Source organism: Mercenaria mercenaria, chromosome 2 (genome assembly GCF_021730395.1).
Source record: "Mercenaria mercenaria strain notata chromosome 2, MADL_Memer_1, whole genome shotgun sequence".
NCBI classification, from domain to species: Eukaryota; Metazoa; Mollusca; class Bivalvia; order Venerida; family Veneridae; genus Mercenaria; species Mercenaria mercenaria.
Window position 1 is genome coordinate 77,473,944 of NC_069362.1, and position 25,884 is coordinate 77,499,827.

A 25,884-nucleotide genomic window follows, 5' to 3' on the forward strand; every position below is an offset into this window, starting at 1 on the left:
TCTACTTTCGATAAAATACCTATTGTGTAGAGCGGTAATACAGTGTTTAAACCAGACAAAGTGAAGTATATAATTGAGATTTATTGATATGAAACCCATTACTGTTACTGGAAAAGATTACATAATGCATACAACAAGACAATTACTGTTCTGTTATTTATTTCATCCTATTTCTATCTAAAAATATATGCATATCGATACTGAAATTCGGTTATGTGATAGATACGACAGCCTTTCTTTAATAAATTCTTTTAGTCTAAGAAGGTTATACCATAAAACCTATGTAAATGAGAAACTATTGTTGTACATGACACTACAAGGTCTCTGAATTTTGCTAGTTTATAAAAACGAATATTCGTTTAATCGCGCTGTTGTTCAGATTTTCTAGGAACGTGCGTAATATATAATTATAAATATATTGTCATGTTAAAATGAAGTGATACATCTCGATGTGTCCATTTACTTTATCTCAATATCCTTTATATACTTTCTTCACGTATACAGTTTGTAACAATATTTTTAGTAATTTTTATAAAAGTGTACGGACATCTGTGACCGGGTAAGAAATTGTTGAAGGGAAGACCGAAAGTTCGTTACAGGGTAAGCTTGAAGTAAATAGAGTAAATATTCGTGTAAATACGGACATATTAAAGTTGATCATTATATTGTAAATCATTAAATTAATTGTTTAGACAATCATTTCAATTTTCCTATAAATAATGTAGGGACCTCCGTAACCGAGTGGTTAAGGTCGCTTACTCGAATCACTTACTGCTCACTAATGTCGAACACCACTAAGAGTAAGAATTCTTTATGTGAGGAAACTATCCGCCAAATGGAAGGCCGATGGTTCTACCAGTATACCCGTTCATGTCAGAAAAATACTCGGTACCTGGGGTATTCCTCAGTTTAACTACAGTTTCACTGATCTTAACTATGATGAACATCTGTTCAAGAATCATTATGTTAAAAGACAAAATGCGCTTCACTAAAAATACTAAGTGAAACTTCCTTTTATTACCGAGATATTGTAAATTTGCTGTTGCAATAAGATATGTCATACATAGACAAATGAATCATGATTGTCTTTGCAAATCATTACGTTCTGTGTTCAACCGTTTTCATACGGCTTTGGCAAACCTTGTGATAATTTTCTGACAACAGATTAAGTTGATGCCTGGGAAACATAAACTAATTCCCATCCACAAGTACTTTGCTTTCTACTGACATTCTCAGGGACAAAGCTTTAGGCTAAAATAGCCTTTGATATTTCCCGAGATGTGATAATTTATAATTTGGATCTTTAAAGCATTTACTAGAATAGTCGATTTACTTTATAACAATGAAGTTATATACTTAGCAATATAGTTAAAAGAAAAGTGTATTTACAATTTAAATGCAATATATTTTGTTTTATAAATAACGCAAATGCTCAATATTTCTTCCACTTTATATTTTAAATGGCCTGACACCAAAACCTTTTTTATTTGTATTTCAAACGGAGTGAGTTTTTCCACAGTCCTGTTAATAAATAACGTCCACGATACAGAAACACAGGGAGAGTTAAATCATACACTTATCTAGCTGCAAACGTCAAAACTGAAGTAACATGCCCCATTTCTACTTATAAAATCTGAAAAGTAGATCCCTCGGAAGCACCGAGAACAAGGCAAACAGTGAAAATAACCCCAGAACGTGAACAGCAGTGTGTAATTAACATGTTGTATATTAAATCAAAAACCGCTAATTAATATGATACATTATTATTCAACTTTACAATATTACACACTGTATTAGATCAATTACAAACATCATATGAAACAGACAGAGCCAATACAAAACATAACTGAGCCAATATGAGAAAAACAGGGCCAATACGAGAAAAACAAGGCCAATATGGAATTCAAGCATTTTGATTGGTTCAAAAGAATGGGCCAATACGGAGAAGCCACTTCCGTTAGATTTTTAAATGGCGCCATTTTGTTTTACATCATAGTTACAGATTACATTTTTTTCACATTTTGACAAAAAATCGTCCAACATGTTAATTTAATAACCTAGTATGACTAAGCGGGATGTACGTCTTCAGAGATTACAACGATACTTATATTTATTCGGTTTTGTGTAAAATGTAGGTGTTTCCTGTCAGAAATTCTGGCAGTTGTAAAGGAAAATAATAAGAAAATATGGAAATTCAGATTAATTAAAAGGATGAGACTTATCTTTAACAGATATTTTGATAGTGTGGACTATTTGTGCAACGATAAATAGCGATTCAAATGCTGGAAAGTGGATGAATAAATTGGCGAACAAGAGTGTCAGTTGTGAACTGCAAATAATTTCGGATAAGAGTTAAACGAGGAATGGGACTATATAATATGTGCTTGGTTGGTTGTATTATCCTGATCAACACATATGTGTATAATTTTGTGTCTCGTTGCTTGCAGCCTAAAAGAAAACGAGTTTTAAAGCAGTTTTTATCACAGTTCAAATGATAAGATACTCGCTAAAGAAAGTAAATAGGAATTCCAAAAATTAAGGTAAGTTCTACACTGTTCTAGTTACTCTTGATTATGTCGCATTAAAAGTATCTCTCAAAATTATTCTCAAGTACCTACCACTACTGGATGCACATACCATTAAACATGGATTAAAACCCTGTAAAATACCCATTAAAATAGGAAAAACCGTTAATTAACCCCATAAATTCTTGCATCACTTTATTTAACAGGTTTCACAATATTAATGGGTTACATGTTAAAATACCATTAAAACACCCACTTTTTACCATGAATCATGCCATCAAAATTCAGTTTGGTAGCTAAAAATGTTAATGGCTTTGAAAAAATAGTGAAATTCTGTATATTTTGAATTTAACAGGATTATTCATGGCCCTTAAAATTGATTTAATGCCCATTAAATGTTCAGGTTCTGTACGATTTCATTTAAGAGTAAACTTAATGGCCCTTAACAGCAATGTGATGCCGATTAAATCCTTCATTCTGTAAAATGTGATTCGTATATTTTCTTTTTTTGGTTTTTGGCTTGCACTCCCATTGAATGCTTATAATTCCAGCCCCATATTGTTTGGACTTTAATCACAATAAATCATACTATGCACACATTTCTATAATAACATTGATTAATAAAAATGTGCTAACTTTTTCCCATGAATTTATACGCATTGTAAAATACACGCCATGAAACCAACATAGTGGCTTCGACACAGACAACCACCCATACGGATTCAATCTATTGCAGTTAGAGAAACGTCGCGATGGACCAACTCAGACTTCAAACGCACTTTGATTGTGATTACCATGGCCTCTCAATCATTCAATTTCAGTGTCATCCATTTTCCATGATGCATTCAACCTTTCTTTTTTTTTTTTTTGGATTGTTTTTATTTCATCCTTGCCCATCAACTAATTATCAATTTGTATGTTGTCAACGGGTGGGGTAAGAAAATTACGATTATAAAATGTCTCAACCGTTTTAGACTTTCAAATTAAATTCAATACCTGTAAACATAAATTTTAGCAACTGAAATTAATTGTGTTGAAACTAAACCAGTCTGTAAGCTTTAAATTATTTTGGTGGTACACATAATTATCTCGTTCCATTTTCAAATTGTGTACGCTTATTGGCAAAGACATGTATGCAATCCTCAAAATTGCACAGGATTACCTTTTTAAGTCATATAGCACAAGTACTGAAAAGAATGTAACCATTGATAATAAAAATGATATTCACCTTTTTTATGTCCCATGAATTTGATTACGCATGACACAAATAAGCCACGCCATGAGAAAACCAACAGAGTGGCTTTGCGACCAGCATGGATGCAGACCAGCCTGTGCATCCGCACAGTCTGGTCAGGATCAATGATGTTTGATTTCAAAGTCTATTGCAATTAGAGAAACCGTTAGCGAACAGCATGGACCAGACTTCGTGGATGCTGGTCGGAAACGCACTATGTTGGTTTTCTCAAGACGCGGCTCAAATCATTCAACTTTTCAGTGTCATCCTTTTTCCATTATGCATTAGAAGCCATTTTATATTCAGATTTGTGTTCATTTTTGGGCAATTGTTTCTGGAATTTCATTCACTTGCCTCTTATCAACTAATTATTTACCAATTTGTTGCTTGTCAACGTGGGTGGTACGTAAGGCAAAACTTACGAAATAGAGCATGTCCCAATCTGTAAGTCAAGACTTAAGATTTACGAAATCAAGGAATAGCATCGTACACACGATAATATTTGTCTGCACATCTTAAATTTAATTGGTGTTGTACAACAAAAACCTACCGTCTGTAGAGGGCTTTAAATTCATTTGGGGCATGGGCAGATTAATCTATTCTTCGTTCCGATTAATCAACGAGTGTGGTACGCTTGATTGTGGAGGGGGGAACTTGTGATGCAACCCATCAAACATTTGCTCTAAGCTGTTTAAGTGCACGCACAAAGTACTGAAGTAGAGCTAAGTTGTGATTGCCCATTGTGCGCTGACATTGTCATCAACAGTTGCTTTTTGAATACACCTGATGCCTAGTGTCTGTACCAATAAAAACTTGGTCAGAATGTTGGTCAATATTATAATGTTGAATAGTTAAAACTATCCGTATGGTCACTTGATCTATTAAACCGGTACCTGTAAACCTTTCTCAGTACAAAACAATACAATACAAAATCCATTTATTTTCTCATTTCATATGAACATATGACAGAATAAGGATACAAATGACAATATGTACGAGGCTGTTACATGTGTTTACATTACAAAATAATGAGAGAAAAGAGAAGAAACAAATATTCTTAGAGCATTTTACAAAACAGTACATATGTATAGATACTATTACACATGTAATAATACGTAGTTTAAATCAATACGGCAAAAATAAATATGAAGTTGATTATATTAAGATATCTAACTCTTATGACAAATTTTTATGGCCCTTAATTTGATATACCATTAAAATATTACGAACCCATTAAAATTGAATCTTGCATATTTAATGAGACAATTAATCAATTTTTTAATAATTAACGGGCATAAACAGGGTATTAAAAGAATTAATGGCCCCATTAGTTCTTACTAATTAATGGGGAATTAAGGGGTATTTTTTTAATAGCACATTAATTTCATGCCAATTAAACTGTTTCATGGAGTTTTAAGGAGCTTGTTAACTTATTTTAATGGTTTATTTTAAGCAGCTTTTCATGGCCATCAAAGTCATTTTAACAAGGTATATTTTACCAGGGTTTTAATATACATATTTCATGGCTTTTTAATGTATGGCATTAATTAATCGTTGTTCCATTGACAAATTCCATTAAATCTACGGAGAAGATACTAAACGGTGGGTTAAGTCTTATAATGTGCGACACCTGTTTAATAACTATCGATATACTAAAAACGTTGAAAAAATTAAGGCCAATTTCAATGAACCCATTTAAATGGCTAAAGGTGGACATGCATGTACGTGAATACATATCAACTATCATGTCATCTTTTATTGTCTGGCGAAAATGATCATAATTTCTAAACAAGTTGTGAACGTGCATAGCTGTCATAAGGTAACTCACAGAGTTCTTACGATATTACCGTCAACAGTTGAAAGTTGAATAATAATATTACCATTAATCAAGCGATTTCATATTGGCCTAGTTATTTGTCCTCGGGCAGTCGTATTGGCCCTCGGCCTACGGCCTCCGGCCGATACGACAACCCTTGGACATATAACAAGGGCAATATGAAATTGCTTGATTGATAACATTATATTATTTCGCTGATATAGCATACGTCCTGTCTGATCTGTCTATATATTGCAGAAATGTTAACCTGTAACCATAACATTGTAATAATGTTCTTGTCTGCCACAACTTGAATACATTAGTCCCCTCCTGGTGCACAAGCACTTGCAATAAAACTTTCTGTTTATATATACCGCTCCAGACACAGTATTGATAAAATCTTACGCGTATCAGATATGCTTAGGCAAACAATGACAAAAAACATATCTTTCCGTTAAGAAGACACCTCATTACCAAGGAAAGCCATAAGAATTGAACACTGACGTTTTCAAGTAACATATCAATTACCTGCATTGTCAGCATTACGTACGTTGTCTCAGTGACTATGTTCGTTCTCTTTCATATCTTAACCGTCTGCTAGTATGTTTTTATGGGCGTTTGTATCACGTCGAGCTGGTTGTGATCATTTTCGTGTTTTCTTTGTCAAGAGTGAGAGATTAGGGAGATACAAAAAGTAACACAGTGTTTAATCAACTCATTTCACTTAATTGTATCAGTCTGATTGACTACTTTCGCCTTACTTATGTTTTACAGGATCTTTTTAGTCTGTTTATCAGCTATATAGCGTACTATCTACAATAAAAGCAAAGCCGACCGACTAAGGTCATACGGATGCAGTGAACTAAGAGATAGAAAATTAATATGTAGGTAACAAATAACTTCAATGCTGCATATGTGAAAGAAACAAAATATCAAGAAAAGATTGGAGCATTCGTGCTTGACGTTTCGAAAACAGTTTTCAGCTATGAAATTTCAATAGTCTAATCTAATCTAAACATATTTCTAAGGTCAGAATATTTCCAAATAAGCAGGTTATCGTCTCAGCGTTTTAACAAGAAAACGTACACGTTATTACAGCAAAGAACACATCAGTTTGGAAAGACCTTGGCATCAGATAAAGTTTCACCTGGCGTTATAAAAAATTCAACTGTACCATAATTCAAAAGCTGTATGGAAAATATGGTTATATTTATAATTATAAAGCAGATATTCAAGAACCGGCTGAAATTAGCCTTTAGAAAGGCAGCTGTTTGCTTCCAAACATAGAATAAGCATAAAATGTCACTGAAAATATGTTTCGATAAGAATATATAGGTAGTATATAATCGAGTTTGATTAGGAAAGTGAACGTCGTACACTTCATACCAGCCTGGTCATGGAATTGCATAATTTGTCAAAATAGCCTTGCTTAGATTTACAAAATGTTTTAATATTTTTATGTAGGTATGATATTGTAATTAATAAATCCCGATGATGCGTATGTGACGTCATTGAGTATTTAGCTAGAAAACAAGTTATGGCCAATATATAGTTTCTATTTCTACATCTTGATATATTAAACATATGGTATAACACAATTTAAATACATATGCTATGTATGAGTTCTGATTTATGATGGATTCTATCTGGTTATAGTGTTACGTTACATAATGTACGAAATTTTGCATTGTTTCATATTAATATATAGTTTGAGAAATGATAACATTAAGTTAAATTATGATAACATTATCGATGATTATTAAAGGCAGACATGTCATTTACGCCCAATCTGAATATACCAACCGTTGCCATGTCAAGGCTCTTTATGGACCTGACTACAAATACAGGGGGCGGGGGATCGAAAACACGAAAACTCGACAATTACCAAATTTGTCGAGTTTTCATGTTGGCGGGGCAAAACACGACACATTTTATGCGAAAACTGGACGTTTAGAGGGCGCCGACACGACAAATTTATCTGTCGAGTTTTCATGTCGGCGGGTATAAATATGTTGCCGTATTTTTGTCCCGTCGACACGAAAACACGACAAATACTGTTCAGACATCTGAAAAAGGGTTTTAGAGGCATTTTTTTTTCTTTCTGTCTTAACAAACCGTCAATTCAGAACTTATTTATATTCACTTAAGTTGAGATTATAAAAAAGTACACTAATATGTCAGATGTCAGCGTTTTTTTATAATACGAATTAAGGGTATGTATAACACACCTGGTTCCAGAAATATTCCATTCGGGTGCGGGGAGCGTTAACAGTTAAGAATGAAGGCGGCATCGGCTAGCCGAGTGATGTTAGGTACGGAATATAGTAACCCCTCCTGCTAGGTGAGCCGGAAATGATTGAAATATATGTATAAAATGTTTGGCCCCTGCTGCATTTTTAGTCCAAATTTTGAGGTACATGAGGGGTTACCTCCTCCTGACAGCGGAGTCACACGGTCTCTTCATTGTTACTTTTGAAATAAAGGTATGAAATGGTGGCCCCTTCTGCATTTTTGTCAAACAATTGAGGTACGTGCCAAAATGGGTTGGGTGCATGGGTGCAACGAGTACAGGTCACTTCTCAGCCGGCCGATTGGAAGGGGGTCACGGCCTTCGGACCCGGCCCTGGATCCGAGCCTATACAATAAGAAAAATAATTACTTATACACGTGGGCCTTAGTGAAGATTAACTTATTCAAATGAGTTCCCTCGATAATAAGGGCTTATGATATTGTTCTTATAAAATATTAAGATAGAGAGAAAATATTATAAGAAAATACATAAAATGTAGGTGAGAAGTAGTACTTAGTTTAATATTCGGCGTTCGTTTTCCGATATTTTTCATGTAACAAAATGGTATTTGGCTAAAATATACATAGAATATAAGTCATTTTTTATTCTTAAATTTATATTTTCTAGTTGTTTTGGTATATTATTACATGAAGTTATGTTGTGTTCATTTCAGTAATTGTTGTGTGCGTGTCTAACAGAAGAGGCCAAAACGAAACACGAAAACTCGACAAATAAGATAATTGTCGTGTTTTCGTGTCGGCGGGGCCAATACACGAAATCTCGACGAAAATGTATTTGTCGTGTTTTTGTGTTGGCGAGGCGAAAACACGAAAACTCGACAAATAAGGTATTTGTCGTGTTTCGTGACGGCGGGGCCGAAACACGACAACACGAAAACTCGACAAATACCTAATCGACACGAAAACTCGACAAATAAAGGGCGCCAATACCACATACTCATACCCACAAACACGAAAACTCGACAAATGAATATGTCGTGTCGGCGCCCTCTAAACGTCGTGTTTTCGTGTAAAATTTATCGTGTTTTCGTTCTTCCGTGTTGTCGTGTTTTCGACCCGCCAACACGAAATGGCAGAAATCAGCCACCATATCAACCGGATTTGTTATACAACGTTAAACCTTTACAAGAGTGAAATAACATTTTGTATAGTAACCAATACATGCCATAACTTGGTTTCTACGAAACTATATCCGTATTACATTACTGTAGACATTGATCGTTTAACATTTAGGTGTAGTTTATATATTTTAATCGATAGTTATTACATGGATCTAAACCCTTACAATGAATAAGGCAAATATCGGTTCTTTTTCTGAATGTTACAATGTGTATACTTATATCATAAGTTTTCGTAAAATAAAAGAGTGTTGACAACGGATATAATTATTTTTGAAGAATAAACATACCTTTACTAGTACATTTTTAAAAACAAATCATGTATATCAAACTGTAAAAAATCATTGCGCGGAGTAAGTAAAAGACGGCAAAAACTGATTTTACAGAAAATTATTGTTTGTTATACACAATTTCGATTTTAAAATGATGTCTAAGATAACTTTGTTTGTCCTTGACGACATCCACCAAATATTTTCCATTTTGTATGGCTTTGTTTTCCCGCGCCTCTTTATAACATTTTATATAATAGTTAGACAAAGATTTTGTAGCATAATATCGTCACAGTTCCAGTCCTCTTTGTTAAACAGGAATACAAGTTATGTCATATTTGAACTGGATTTTAATGAGTTAAAACACTCATAATTTCTATCGTCACAGGAATGTTCTTCTTAATTCAGTTTGAAAGGAAACAACAAAATATTTTAAGATATTTTCGTAGTTCAGACAACCTATATCAGACTTTATTTTACTTTTCCAATTCCAGTCTACTGCAGAATTTGATTAATTTCACATCTTTGCTGATTATTTCTAGCATTTGTCGGTCTGTCTATCCGTCCGTAACACTTTGTGTCTGGTCCATAGCTCTGCCATCCATAAAGAGAACTGACATTACTCGACATACATTTCGCTATACTAAGCGACGTGCCACGCATAAGACCCAGACACTGACTTTTAGTCATGGTCACAATCGCAGATCAAAGGCTAACATCGTATATTTCGTGTCCCGTCGATGACTCTGTCAGCCATAGAGAAATTTTAAGAAACTTGGTACAAATGATCCCCATAATTACATTGTAGTCCATGTGTCGCACGCAAGGCTTAGACCCTGTCACACTTGAGGTCAAATGTTAACAAGCTCTGTTTGCTTTGCAATCGATAACTGCCTTATATCAAGGGGTTTTGAAAATTCTTAGAACACATGTTTCCAATAAGAGAAAACATGTTGCAAGCAAGACCCTGTCCCCTTGCCCATAGGTCAAGGTCACAACATGAGATAAAAAAGTAATAAGATCTATTTCGTATCCGGTCCATAGATCTGTCATTCATCAATGGATTTCAAAATCATTTAGAACATTTTTTTCCGATAACAAAGCGACGCGCCGCATGTTAGACACAGTCCATATCTAAAAGGTTAATGTTACACTTTGACGTCAAAAATCGTGTGGTCAAGAACTTTGTATAGACGGTAATGCAAGAAACTTGGCATTTACAGTCAAGGTTAAGTAGAAATTTCCGAAAGCTCATACCATCCCTAATACAGCCAGAGAGCCATGTATTTCAAAGAAGGGCCGCAACAAAAAGAAACTGTAAAGGAAAAATATAGCATACGGGTTGCTTTAAAAATCCAACAAAAAGAGAGGGGTGTTTAAGTTGAAGTGGAAAAAAGCAAGGATGAATATTCAGTAGGGAAAGCCATGCTCCAAAATCGCAATCACTTACCACAGCAGCGCAAAAACTGACGTGCGTAACACACACGCACACACGCGCGCGCGCACATGCACACAGCAAACAATATGTGCAAGACTAAGACCCTTAGCTCGAAGGTCAATGTCACACATGTCGATGAAACATTGTTTGTACTTTTGCCCGGTTTGTAAATATTTAATGTGCGTGGATATATATTTAAAACAAATTGCAAAATAATTTACAATGTGTCACATGCAATACCCAGATTCCTTCATCAAAGCTCAAGCTCGCAGGTTCACAAGTTTATTTTTTTTTGCGGGTACATGTAATTAGCTCCCATGTAATATGATACAGTACAAAACATGTAGTTTGTATTTGATTTCCCCACTAATAAGATAATTGATATAGACAGATGCAAAACAAAGCAGATTTCCAGAATACAAACCCAGACATGAGTTATTCAATATGTAACTAAATGTAGCAAGGCATTGATAGGATCCTATCATTAATATGATTGCAGCATCAGGTTATCCTGCAGCTAGGATATCTATTGAATACTAGTATTAGCTTTCACTGATGAGTAGTTTAATTGGTATTATATAAATGTTATGTCCCAAAGGCATGCATTCCATTTCTATATCAACTATTTCCTTTAAATGATAACACATTTAATTACTAGTACATTTTGTTTCCTTTTATTTATACCAATTTGAAGATAAGATAGAATTGAATTATTACAATACAGTTGTAAGCACTTGCAAACAATTTCCAGTGTTAGATTTCAATACATACGGTATTACTTCATCAGTTATATAATAAAATATATAGGATTATTTAATGGACAATTTTAGTATGCTGCCCCAATACTTTGAAGAGGATTCTGTATTGTATGGCAGTATTTATACTATTTATGTGACAAATTTGTCCTAAGGCGGGGGCGGGTGAAACTCTACTAACAATATCTTGTTTCGCTAGATTTTGATGAAATCGGTATCTGTTCAGGAACGTACACTATTAGTTGACTAGTCTATTAACCTTTAGCCAGCTAAATTTCTAAAATGGACTGGTCCATCATTCAATATAGGCAATAGTATTTATGATTGGAAAGGGTGTTCACTGAAAATTTACTGACAAAATAGCGAACAGCGCAGACCATGATCAGCCTTCATAGATGTGAAGTCTGATCTTGGTCAGCACTGGTCACATAGACAGAATCACTTGCCGCCAGCAGGCTAAAGTTTAATCAGTCTATTATTTGATGCACCAAACCCGTTACATAAGTATAAATCAACTGTGGCTTCGTTTGTGCGATATGAGCAATACATCATTCTAGAGGTCTCTCAGAGTGGTAGTAGGATCTTTTTTTTAATTCTTATGAAGTCTTTAGTCATGTCAGTTTTATGGTGAGAAATGTATTTTACCCTCTTTGAAATCCAACAAACATCACAACATCGAACATGTACATATTTTTACATGAAAGTGTTGCATTTATGTTAACTAAAATATCTTGAAAGTTTTATGATAATCTATTAACATACAAAGTTGAAATTGTTTTTAAAAAACAACTGTTATCGAAAATGAATGAAATTTACAATGGTAAGTATCCAAACGAAATAGTTCCACATTTTATCCGGATATTCATTGGAGGTTATTAGAATGACATTTCGTATCAATGGTAGTTTTTTTTATATTTTTTGAATTTAGTAACACAAAGATCATTTATTTTTCTAATACTTATATATTTGATTACTGTTATATTTCATTAACTGTCTTAATTTGTATTTGCATGTTTACTTTTTTATATATGTGGATGACAATAAATGAATAATGGCAGGTCATGCTTAGAGGATCTATATGTAATTGCGAGTATGCAGGCGTCAACTGAAGCATGTTTTTTTTAGTTAGACGATTGGCAAACTTTTGCGATATTTAGCCCAAAGGCTCCTTCCGTCAGATATGCGTCAGTCTTTACCTAGCACAGAAAATGCATAATCTTTCGCAAGGAAGTCGTGTTTATGGCAGTAGGTGACGTTCAGTAGACGGCCGATGTATATATATTTCTTAAAAGCCGTAGTTACAAGAAAAGTCTTTTTGCTTTTGTTGGGTTTAGTCTCCAACTGACTTTAGCATATTAACAAAAGTCGTAAAACAGACAGATGAGTTTTATTACAATTCAAGTCAGTTTCATAAAGCTATAATAGGTATAACATATCTATTTCCATTTGCACTGAATTATTCAAACAGTTTTAAGGGAAGGTTAATTTATTATCTCTGATCGTAACTACTGACTTTTTCAATTCAACCTTTGCAACCTGATGCATTATTTATGGACTGTGGTATATTTTTCTCTAATTTGATATTTGATCCGAGCTAGTTCCATTTGATGCACCGCTGATGAATTACCATTTTTGATAAAATGTTTGCGTATTTTTCGGAATCAGTTAAACCATTATCCCTGTTTAATTAAAAGTTTATCGATAAAAGCTATCTGTTTAATGAGCTATAATTTGTAATTACGTCTTTTTATCATCCTATTAAACCACAATGTCGCATTAAATGTAATGCATTGAAAGTTCAGTTTGATTTAACACTGATATTTTGTGAAACATTCATATAAATTGATCCCTGTGGTTGCTGAGAATAATTAAACTGGTTGAATTAATTGCATTGAGTACTTATCAATGGATTGCAAATGAATAAGAACAAACTAAAAAGTTGTCAGCAAAATCATCGGAATATTCACTACAATGTCTTTGAAAGATTTGCTAATGAGACACTGATGCAATATGCATCTGTAACTGAATAATGCTGTAAGTATTGGCACCAAAAATTCACAGAAGTGGACAGAAATCGGCTCAAACACACTTACACTTATATAATAACCTGAACCCAGAATTAGTGACGAACCAAAGTGCGACACATTGTAAAATGAATACAATGTGTTTGCTGCATTCTAGATTCATGTTTTTTTGTCTCATGATTCATACCATAACTTAATAGACTAGCTGTTGTGAATGTGTTGTCTGTAGCAAACTTTCTATGAATATTAGAGTATTTTGGCATTCCATAGGTGTACAGGTACGGTACCAATTACATATTCAAAGAACCGTAGGTGTAAGAGTTTTCCAAACGAACTGAGGAGAACAGGTAAGCAGGATTCATACATATTTTTTTCATTTCATTTACACTATGATCAATTTAAGGACAATTTTAGCAAAACAATACGGTAGAGGTACGCATACACGCACGTCTGTTAAAACACCTGTGTGTGTGAATTTCAATAAGATTAATAGTAATTAATAACTTACTTCAGATAATTTTGTTTCATGTAATGCTAAGTTGTAATGACGACTTAAAGTTAAGTAGGAAATCTTTCTAGAAGGAGATTAGATACAATTATAACATTTTGTGTTTAGTTGTGTGAACTGTCACGTGTGCTCAAGAATCTCTTCTGTAATGTGTAGCATAATAGGAATCATTTGCAAAACAAGAAACAAGAAGATATTGAGTTTAGAACAGTCGGTGATAGAAAACACGTTTTAATACATGTGTTTTATTTATAGTTTATACAAAATGTCAGATAAACGTGCTGTTGGTTCATGATGTGTTACATGTCATTTTTTGTCTTTTATTGACATACAAGATTATTTTTATTCCATTGTTCCAGACATGGTATTGATCCGATTTAACACTGTGAACCACATTCTGTCAAATAAACCACAACTATTATATAAAATATTGTATCGTGTAAAGGAGTCACGTGGAGGAAAGCGACACAGCTCTTGGACATCTGTATTGAAGTGATACGCAAGTACAAAAACTTATACAGTAAATGAAAAAGTCAATTTGAAAAACGAAATGTTTAAAAGGAAATATTTAAATTATAAATATGTCGTGTACGCCGTCTGTAATTTATAGGAAAAATTTACTTCATCTTCTCGGAGGAAAAGTCATAAAAATATCATATCATTTTAATATTTCAGCATATGTGTAATTCTTTTAAGGGTTATGGTAAATTTTCCAGTATATTGAATAAAGTCCAAATGATGGGGGCTGAAGTCCACGGATTTAAAACGTACGGTATATAAACGTTTATGTTTGTTTCGTCTTTCAAATCGTCAGGAACTTACTTTTGTATTCCTAAGATCGACAGTTCTGTTTTGAAGTATAGGACTATGATATTGTTTCAGTGTTAGAAATATACCGCCGACACAATTCATTTATTATGACAAGTTGTCTAGTTTTTCAAGGTGAAGAAAGACCCAGGTGCCCCTTTGAGCATTGTTTCAGACATGGACCAGCAGCTGGGTATAACCACTGACCTTCCTTAAGCCAGCTGGAAGGCTTCTACATAGGAAGATTTCTACACCTCAAACAAATCTGTATCTAATTGATTTCTCACTCTGTGTTCTATGGGTATGCTCTTGCTCTGTCCATCTTGTCAGATCGCTTTGTGTCTGTAATAGTAGAGGATCATTGGCGCCTGTGTGGCTGCCGCTGTATGTAAAGCGTCTTTGAACATGTTTATAATGTAAATGTTTATAATGTAATATACTACTACTAATAATAATAATACATCTCAAGCGAGGTTTCGAACCGATATCGGTGAGATGCAAAGTGGTTCGAAGCCAGCAACCTTAACTAAACTGCCACTGAGACTATTATAATATGGGATAAAGTTGTAATAGTTTGACTTAAGTACACAATACACTACAACAAAGGCGAAAACATTTCTGAGGCAACAGCAGTAACTCGTGACTTGTCTGGCTCATGGACTTACTTCAGCTTGAATTCTTGAAAACATTGCAAAATAAATTCTATTTAATTCGTGTTCTTGAAATAGAAACCCAAAATAAATAAATCTCTGTATGAGGAAATGATTACTTGTACTTTGGGAAAAGGAAATAAACATATTACAATGTAACAGAGATAAGACGATGGTTGTGTAAGGAATACAAGCAGTCGTTCGTTTCCCTTTTATAAGAATAGCGACCTAACATGTTCAGTTAATGCCTTCTGTTAAAGTGAAAAAAAAATTTCAACTGGTGTACTTGCATATATTGAGTCTTTATATATTGAAAATGTTTTTTTCTTCATATAAAAGGAATAATGTTAAAGAACTATCTTGAAGAAACCTATTAAGAGTGAAAAATACTAAATAATCTTAATAAATATCATTGCTTATTCTTTGGCAATTTCTGAATAATTTAATATTATTACGTTTTGTAAAATTAACGTAAACCTTCTTTAGACATTATAAATATTTATGATAAGGAATAGTTCTTTGTCTTACGGACGATTCTTGCAGCACCAAGTCAGGACCAGTGAACACTCTCAACAGGCGAAGAGGGATGATGGCGTTAAAAATGGCACAATTTTGTTTTTCGTTGGGCATTGTACATCACTTTTGGCTTGATAACCTCTTTTCTTTGTTGGTAAAATGGATATTATTCAGTCTTTTGTTACACACGCGCATGTTTCAATGAGTGTGATTGAATATCTACCTCAGCTCTCGGCAATGGCAAGTTAATCAGCAAGATGTATGCCATTCTGAAACAAAGAACATTAGATGTTAGACATTTTAACAGAAATCTTTATTGCAAATGCTTATGCACCAGAAGGAATGAAGATACAGTTGTTACCGACATGAACATTATTACAATGTTATGGCTACAGGTTAACATATTCGCAATATAAAGAGAGATAATATATCAGGGAGATAATATCTCATTTGATTTAGCGGTTTTTGCTTTAATATACAACATGTTGATAGCACTTCGGGTTGCTAAGTACAAGGGGTGAATGTAGTTAATTCAACTGTCCAAATATTTCTGTTCCATGGATATTATTATATTATTTATTAACAGAACTTTGAAAGAAATCGCAATCCCTTTGTATTTTTGAATTTAAAATATAGCCTGGTTTAATTCTGCCTATGCGTTATTTGCAAAACAAAATATATTACATTTAAACTGTGTGCACAAGAGTTTCAAACTGTTTAATTAAGTATAAAGTTTTATTTCAAAAACGCTGCTGATCAAATACACTTGTAAATGATAATATAACTAGAAGTAACAAAGGCGATTAAAATTAGATGACTGAAACTGTTTCTGAAGACGTCAGTACAGAACTAAATTCGTAACGGATGGTGATGGCTTTATGCTGCCCAGGCATTATCATGATCTGTTATCACAGACTTATCACCAAGGTTTGCTCAAATCATATGTTAACGTAGCTGTATAACACAATTCAATCAAGAATACAGAATGTTGGATTGAGAAAGATAACTCAACAAAGGAATAGCACATTTTACCGGTATGTTGTTTCATAGCGAAGCTGGTGTTCTTTATATAAGTGGTGAAAATAGATGGAAGAATAAAATATTATAGCATAATACTAAGTCCTAAATCTGAACTGATGTATGATTATGCCTTTTTATGAACAAGACTGTGTTAGATCATTGACATGACAGTTCTCTTTACATAGCATTCTGGCCTAGTGGCGCGGATAGTACTAGTAAAAAAACAATATTAACGGATACTTTTGAAATTAGGAAAAGACGAGCAGGATAATTGCAATAATGTGATATATGTAATCTTTCAATAACCTGTTATTTCTGTTATAGTTAGATTTAACGACTTTCGCAAAATGTATACATTCCAGGTCCTAGGATGATAGCGAACATACTCGTTCCAGTGTGCATTTTAACCCAAACTATATAGATAAAAGTTACCGATATAAAGAATATCAAACTCATTTAGACATTTTAGATATTGCATACAAAAAAAAGATAAAAGATAAGAGCTCTGTGCATATTGATTGCTTTACAATTCGGTTATTTGATAAATACGTCAGTCTGTATTTTATTTTTCGTATTGGCTGATTTCACTGCAATCATTTATAACAATATCTTGGTAAACAAGACATAATTCATTCGATGCCATTGAAATACCTTAGAGAATGAACTCTTATCACCATGTTTATAAATAAGAACACTTGTTTATATAAGAACGCTAACCCAATGATTCTATCGGAACACGGGCAATCAGTGTAACTCAGACATTTTATTAGACAAGAACTATAAAATCTCGATTTTTATGTGTCCCTTCATTGTACTTCTATAACCTTTATGTATTTTCTTCACGAATATGTAAGCAATAAAGGCACCTGTTAACAGGCTGTTACCAGGTAATAAATTTCCAGGGAAAGATCGGAACTTCGTTACAGGGTTTTCATGACGGTATGTGGTGGACAGATAGCTCAGTGGTTTGCACGCTGGCCTTCCAATCCTGAGGTCGGGGGTTCGATCCCCGGCAGCTACTCGGGAATTTTCAGAAACGTTTTTCAGTGTTTCTCACCCAACTAGAGGTGTACTGGTCAGGAACCCAGGCAATCCTTACGTGTATCAGTGCTATGCTCTGTGCACGTTAAAGAACCAGGCTGTCTATTCGCAACGAGCTAGGCTAAGTTAGCCAGACAAGCATGTATCTGATTTCTGATCTCTCTGTCGTGGGGGTTTTGTTTCACTCTGTCCCTCTGGTCAGATCGCTCTGTGTCTGTACTAGTAGAGGATGAATTATGCGCCCTGTGTGGCTGCATTTGAACTATGTAAAGCGCCTTTGAACGTGAAATTGATCATGAAAAGGGCGCTATATAAATCTGGTATAATAATTATAATAATAATATGTTAAGTAGAGTAATGTCAAGATTGTCCTATAGTGTTCTGTACTATCTATTCAAAGAAAGTAGACCTAATCCAGGTTAGGATTCACTTGCTTCAAATGTTACTGTAATGTCTCTTTAAAAAAAAATGAAATATTCAAACGGTATAAACTACAATACAATGTATATAGGTTCCGGTAAAATAGATTACGTTAACAACACCGATGTCACAAACTGTATTACATTGTTAAAGTGTATATTTTTCAATCTAGGAATATATAAACTTCTATTACATTTATCCTCAAATTGGATGTAACGATAAGAATATGAAAGAAAGAAAACAGAAAGAAAGTTTAGCATTACTGTAGCTATTAAAGTATCAGCTTGTTGAAACAACATAGTCCCCTACAGAAGTTATCTATCTCAATACTGATTCGATTTTACATTCACATCAGATAAAGTATTAAATAATGGCACAACATGGCTTTATTTTGTTAAAAAGAAGAGACGCCGCATTAGGGAGGAAGGCCATGAAATGCACATTTTCGACTTTTAGATCAACTTCTATGGTCTGCTTTATGTAGAATTATATACAGTATCACAATTGCTCTTTTCACGTCAGATGTATAACTACATTGATAGATAAGCAAATGAAATGTTAAAAACGTGCTCTTTTGTAAGCTCTGATATTGTAATGGTCAGGACAGGATAAGATATTTTCAAGGTAATTAAAACGTCTCCATTATTTATCATAATACAAGAGGTTACGGTTATATTACCTCTGTAAGGGTATACTTTAAGTTCTGTAATACGGTAACATATAATTATCACAAAATATAAAACTGTCTGGTAGATACTGATCATTGTAAATTGAGAAGCCATTATATTTTCATATCTTCAATCCGATATGTAATTTCCTTTTATAGTACCAACATTTATTACTTGAATATAAAATCGGTTCCACTAATAGCTCAATTTATTATCTCAAATACAATCATACTTCCGTAATATGAAAATCTTAATATAGAATATCAATACCTTAAAGAATGCTGTTCCTGAGAATATTTAAAGAAAGGTTATTCACGGAAACTAAGCATGGAGTTGTAATATTAATTTCTAAGTCCTGTATTTGGATGAAAATATACAAAACGTCCTAATTTCTTCCTACTTTGCCCCGGAATGTAGTTTGAACTATGGAATATCAATGTGGGGTTATTGTCAAACATACTAAGAATCTGAACAGGGATATCGCTTAAGCCTTGTCATAATACATTGTTAGATTACACTGTCTGCAGGAATGGACAGTTCAACATCAATATTTTGTTTTATACAGGTTTAAAATATTCAACATCAACGGGTTTTCGTTGAAATGTTATGTACGAGAGATCTTAAAATGATTGTAAATGTTCGATCAGTACATACACATTTGTTATGAGATGTTGTAACAGCTGCTCTAAAATGCTAAGAAATACGTGCAGCGAAACACTTAATAAATTTTTCAATTTTTTCAGCCGATGATTATTATTACTAATAGCTGATTTCTACTAGTGCACATTCACGCAAATGTCTGAAAATCACATTTTTAAAAAAAAAACCGCTTTTCTTACTTATACGTGAATAATGAAGTTTTTGTTTATATGACATGGTAAATAATAAGATGCTAACATGTTGTTTTGATGTAATGCCTTGATGCAAAGTAATTGATATTACTTCTAACAAACACTACAACATGACACCGCCAATAAGCTGACTACAAAGAATCTGTTTTTTTTTTTTGTTCGCAATAAATAACAAAATATATGAAAAGATCCTTTGGAAGCATATAATGCAACCAAACAAAATTGATAGAAAATTCGGTTAACTGAAGTAATGAAAAGTGCAACACTCATCACGTCCCATATCATTGGCTTAAGCGGAATTCTATTACATAGATATTAAATTGACTCCATGATCCTAAAGGAAATATTTCACGGCCGCGACACAGCACTTAAAAGACTGTTGTGGTAGTTTATAAAATCTGTAAAAAAAAACAGTTGGAAGCATAGAATGCAACCAAGTCAAAATGAATAGCAGACTCGAATGGGTTGAGTCTGTTCATGAGAGGTACCCCTTACACCTTCAAGCTTCGGCTCAAATGGAAGATATTAGATTGACTTCCTAATCCCGAAGGATTAGAAAATATGCCAACCCTGACTCAAACTACGGGGACACTTTTCACGGCCGTCAAATAGCACTTATAGACTTTGTAAATTTGTAAATATTGCAACACACCTACGCCTTCAAGCTCACGCTTCAGCGGAATTCTATAAGAGAGGTATTGAAAGGACTTTATGGTCCTAATGGACCAGAAAAAAATACAAATTATGAATACAAGTACGGGGAGACATTTTATGGCAGTCACACAGCCAGTCATACAAATCAGAACTATCTTCTTTTAGTAACAGCGCATGAAATGATAAAATTGGTTCGAAAATGGATATAAAGCATTTAAACTGTCTTTTATTTGTAAAATATATGAGTAAAATTCGATAGACCAGAAGTTCTGTTGTATTCTTCTTATTTCAATATCGCTGCTTTGATAAATTTGTGGATTTTGTTTAAATCAGAACTGCATCTAGTTAATGAATTATAAAATCTATGAAGATATATCAATATCCGCCTTAAGGTAGTAGAGGTGTAATAGAGTACCTCCTTTTTGAAGAGTATTCCATTCCTAGCATAAACCCGCTTTTACTGCATTTCTCATGGGGGCGTAGGTTCAAGCCCTACTGGGACCAAATTTTTTTCTCTCTTATTTTCCGTTTTTTCTGGTAAGTTTTTACTTCTTTCAAGATCTATGATTGATTTATTGAACAAAAATGGAAAAAATAATTTGATAAGCGATTTCTTGCTGTTCAAAGTGAATTTACTACTTAAACAGAAGGGGTAGAGTTACACATCTTTAAAAATATTGAGTTACATGTGGTAAAAGTTCTCTCTTTTGCTTTTACTCTTTAGATTACATATTGTGGAAGAAATTTAGGTAGGTTTTACATCTGCCCCAAGGGTCATTTTTGAATGAAGTAAGCAAAATTCAAAACAGAAACACAGGATTCGACCTTATTTTTTCAATGTTGAAGTTAGCATTCTGTATCATTAAGTCCATTTACTTAAGGAACCCTAGATAAAATGATACTCATATTTTTATTTTGTGTTTTATAATTGTTTACCAATAGTTTGATGATTCTTTTATTAAAATAAATCGTAAAATGAGTTCTCTGCAAACGTTTTGTATATTGGTCGTCACTTTGAAATTTGTCTCTACTTGAGCTAGAGGAGATACCGTAAGTTATACAAAATTTTGAAAAAACGGCATGGTAAATGTTAATAAAAACTTGCAAAGCAGTGCGAAACACGGTCATCTTTAAGAATAAACCAAGCAAATGCTATTTTGTAAACATTGCTATTACACCTCTACTACCTTAAATAAGGAACATAAGGCATAAACTATTTTGTTTCAAGTATTATCTCCAAAGCTGGGTAGAATTAGTAGAATCTATTCTATTCCGCTTACACGTTAAAGAAGAGCGTGCGTGTTGACATGTACACATTATTTTTAAATAACATCATTATTGTTATTCCATGTAAAGAAGACTTAAGGTCTTAAGCTCGAAAATAAAAACAAGAGGGTCGTTGACTATAAAGCGTTAACCTGTGTAAATAGCTTCAAGTGTGTTGTATAAAGTAATGGTACTGGCATTGAGTTAGGTTTACATAATACCAAGACTCGAGCTAATATGGCTTCAGAGAGGAAGATATTCAGTGTTTCTGTTATATTAGCCTATATGATATACATTTCACACACATGGGCTTGGGCAGTTTTGAACCTACGGCAATAATTTGAACAGTTATGGTATACAGCCAAAACCTGATATCACATGCCAAATATCAAGGCTGAGCGATTATGGATTCAGAGCAGAATATTATTCCAAGTTTCTTATATATAAGCCTATATCAAGTACATGTCCCACACAGGGGCATGACCATTTTTGACTCTAGCGCAATAATTTGAGCAGCTATGGTGGAGAGTCAAAACCTTATATCACATGCCAAATATAAATGCTCTAGATATTATGACTTCAGAGAAGATTTTCAAAGTTTCTTATATATAAGTATATGTGGATATAAATGTCACACCAAGGGGCGTGGCCGTTTTTTACCTTAGGGCAATAATTCGAACAATTATAGTAGAGAGTCAAATCCTTGTATCACATGCCAAATATTAAGGCTCTAGCTATTATGGATTCAGAGAAGAAGAATTTTAAAGTTTGATAACTGAAAATCTATTATTAACCAAAGTGACCCAAATGTTTAATGGACCGTAACCATTTGAAGAACTTTCAAAGAGATCCACGCAGAAATAATTTGTGTAAAGTTTAATCAAAATCCATTCAGTAGTTTCGAAGAAGATGTCGTTTAAAGAAATTGATGATGACGGACGCACGCACGCAAGCACGCACGACGGGCAAAGCTTTGTGCTCAGGTGAGCTGAAATTCGGGCCAGCAGTTTCATACAAGAAGATATTTTACGTTTCTGCTATATGCATATAGGGAAAGGTGACCACGCCCTCTGGTAGCGATAGTTTTTGACGAATCAAAATAATCTTAAATCTTTGTAGAAGGTCACACAAGGACAATTATTTTAAAGTCGGACCAGCAGTTTCACACAATTTCGACTATGCACATATTATAGCGAACATATTTGTGCAACCAATCGGAACCATTTGAACAAATATGGTAGGAGATCATCCAAGGAACATCCAAGACAAGTTTCATTAAAATCCATTCGGTGCTTTTGGAGGAGATGTTGTTAAAAGAAATTGTTGACGACGGACGGTCGGACGAACGGACGGACGGACGAACGGATACAGTGTGATCACAATAGCTCACCATGAACACTTCGTGCTCAGGTGAACTGAAAAAATGAGTTTTTCTTACCGTTCAGAATTCAATATTTTGAAAATCTTTGTGTTTGGTGTTAATTTTATCTATAGGTCCATCATCATTCATTTCACACACGAAGCATTTTATTGGTGATATTGTCGATTTTACTGAGGAGGAAAATAGTAGTGTGAGAAGTAAATTTTACCTTTTTTATTAATGACTAGAATGGCAGCATCGGATTTAATATGCCCTTTGAAGCTGTCTTGTATTCCATTCAGGGTTGGAACTATAACGGTATCAGAAGTTTATTTAACCTATGGAGAATCTACCTGGTGTTCTTGTAAATTTCATGGAAAACTTATAAATTCACCTACGGACTTTGGAGCATCGTTAGCATCATTTAAGACTACAATAGAGGCATGAACGTAGGTACAAGAGACATCACATTTTGATGAAACCAAAGGGAAATAGAAACTAAAACTAAATAAAGGTATTGGCAATCATAAGCCGTGTGATTTGGTGTAGAATTTATCGCTTGTGAGCATTCAATAATATGTGTAAATGCTGATTTCTACTCACCAAGGATTACAGGGCTAGCATGCATTTCAACAACCGTCCGTGAACAGGCTCATTCAAACCGAACTTGCAACTTTTCCTGGAGTGAGTTTCAATTTCTTTTCTAGTTAACTGTATTTTCAATTTAATCCCTGTAATATAACCTAAAGCTTTAATTATAGATTACGGTAAAATTTTCTACCGTTAGGATTTTACACTTGATGCTAACTATTTCTACCTGCTGTATCGCCGATTAATTGCATCTTTGATCCATGTGCTTTCTGATTCGTTTCAAACATTAATGACATTGCTGTGATCTTAGCAGGAAAGCATCATTAAAGACCTGTTTAATGAAAGGTTTATCAATGGTATCATGTAATGAAATGAGCTATAATGTCTAATTAAGCTATTTTGAAAATCTTTTTAGATCCCCAGGTCGTATCTCGTTAATGCACTCAAAGTTAAATTAGATTGTACACGCTGATATTTTGTAAACCAGGAAACATAAAATACGCTCATAACAGTATCGATTCCTGTAGTTGTTCCAGTAAACAAATTTCAATTAAATTATTGTATTATACAAAGTAAATTTGAAGGCTGTCAACAGTAGCATTGGACGTCTAATAGATATGTCACAGCCAGTAGATCTTTAAATAATTGTAATTCTTGCAATATATGATCAGGTTTAGAAGAGGATCCTTTGGAAGAAAGTAAAATGATAGCGGACTCAATTTGATTTAGTCTATTCCTGAGAAGTAATGCAATCTATAGGCGGAATTCTATTATTTATATTGAACCGAGTCAGTGATACTAAAGAAATAGAAAATATAACAACATCTTTTATAAATTGCTTGTCAAAAGTTTCTGCTGTTGGATCGATTAATAAATTTGTTGCCGGTAAATATTCATTGGATGATTACATTTCTAATGGATTATTACGCAGATGGCAAAGAAAACATGTGGCTCTGATGGAGAAAGTTTACACGTTTTGGTAAAAGCAGACATATAAATTCAATTATAAGTAAACAGCATATAACAAGAGACAGACAATATATGAAGAATAAAATAAGATTGTTATACATTTATAATGCATTTTAGTGTATTCTTTTTCTGCCCATCTATATGTTTGAAGCAGAATTAAAGACCGTTGAGTTTCATTACTTCCTTCACAGTTGTCATATTCAACGCATGTGAACAGGGAAAAAGTGAAATGAACAGAATCTCTTAAAACTCACTTATTTTGAAATGTGTATTATACAATAATTATACGTCAAAGATAAAAATAGAAAATGGACTATTCTAATGGTTTCTCATAATGGACAGGTTGGCTGGTTTTCAATTAACTTGATCTGTAGTATCTTTGTCTGACCCTCTGTCTGATTTGTTCAACTTCTCCACTTGGTATTGGCCCATTTTAGGTGTCATCAGAGCTAAAGTAGAAAATCCTTTCAACAATTTGTTCTCATGAGCCAGTTAATGGGTTTCACAAACTTGGTCAGTCCATTGAATGGCCTCTCTCAGGTTGGTTTTACTATTTCCACATTGGTTAATAGTATATATTTTCTGAATAGATTGGAAAAGAATTGGTAAATAGGTCTGGCTATTGATCGGTAAGCCAATCAATAAGTGTTGAATCACACGACGTCAAAAATAAATTTGAAAGTTAAATTTAGACGGCAGAACGCGCTTTGAATGTTACAAGTAAGATAGTGTATGACTGATCGCAACCCCAATCCCCGAAAATCGACCGCTTATTTTTTTCTGCGTCACAACTTCTTAAGATGGAAAGAAAGTGATCTAATTAGGCACAGAATATTAACATTATTATGCTACTTCAAATAAAAATGTGTTAAAGATATTCCACTTTTTTGTCTATTTATGTTGTCTTGACATTTTCTAATTGTTAAATTTATGTGTCTGTCTAAAATTATCATTCGGAAACTTTCAGCCCCACGCCTTTATTACATATATCGTTTTTATCATCTGTATATTAAGAAATGAATAACACGAAAGAAATGTGTTTCAAAAATGCACGCACGGAAATGTTTTGAGGCA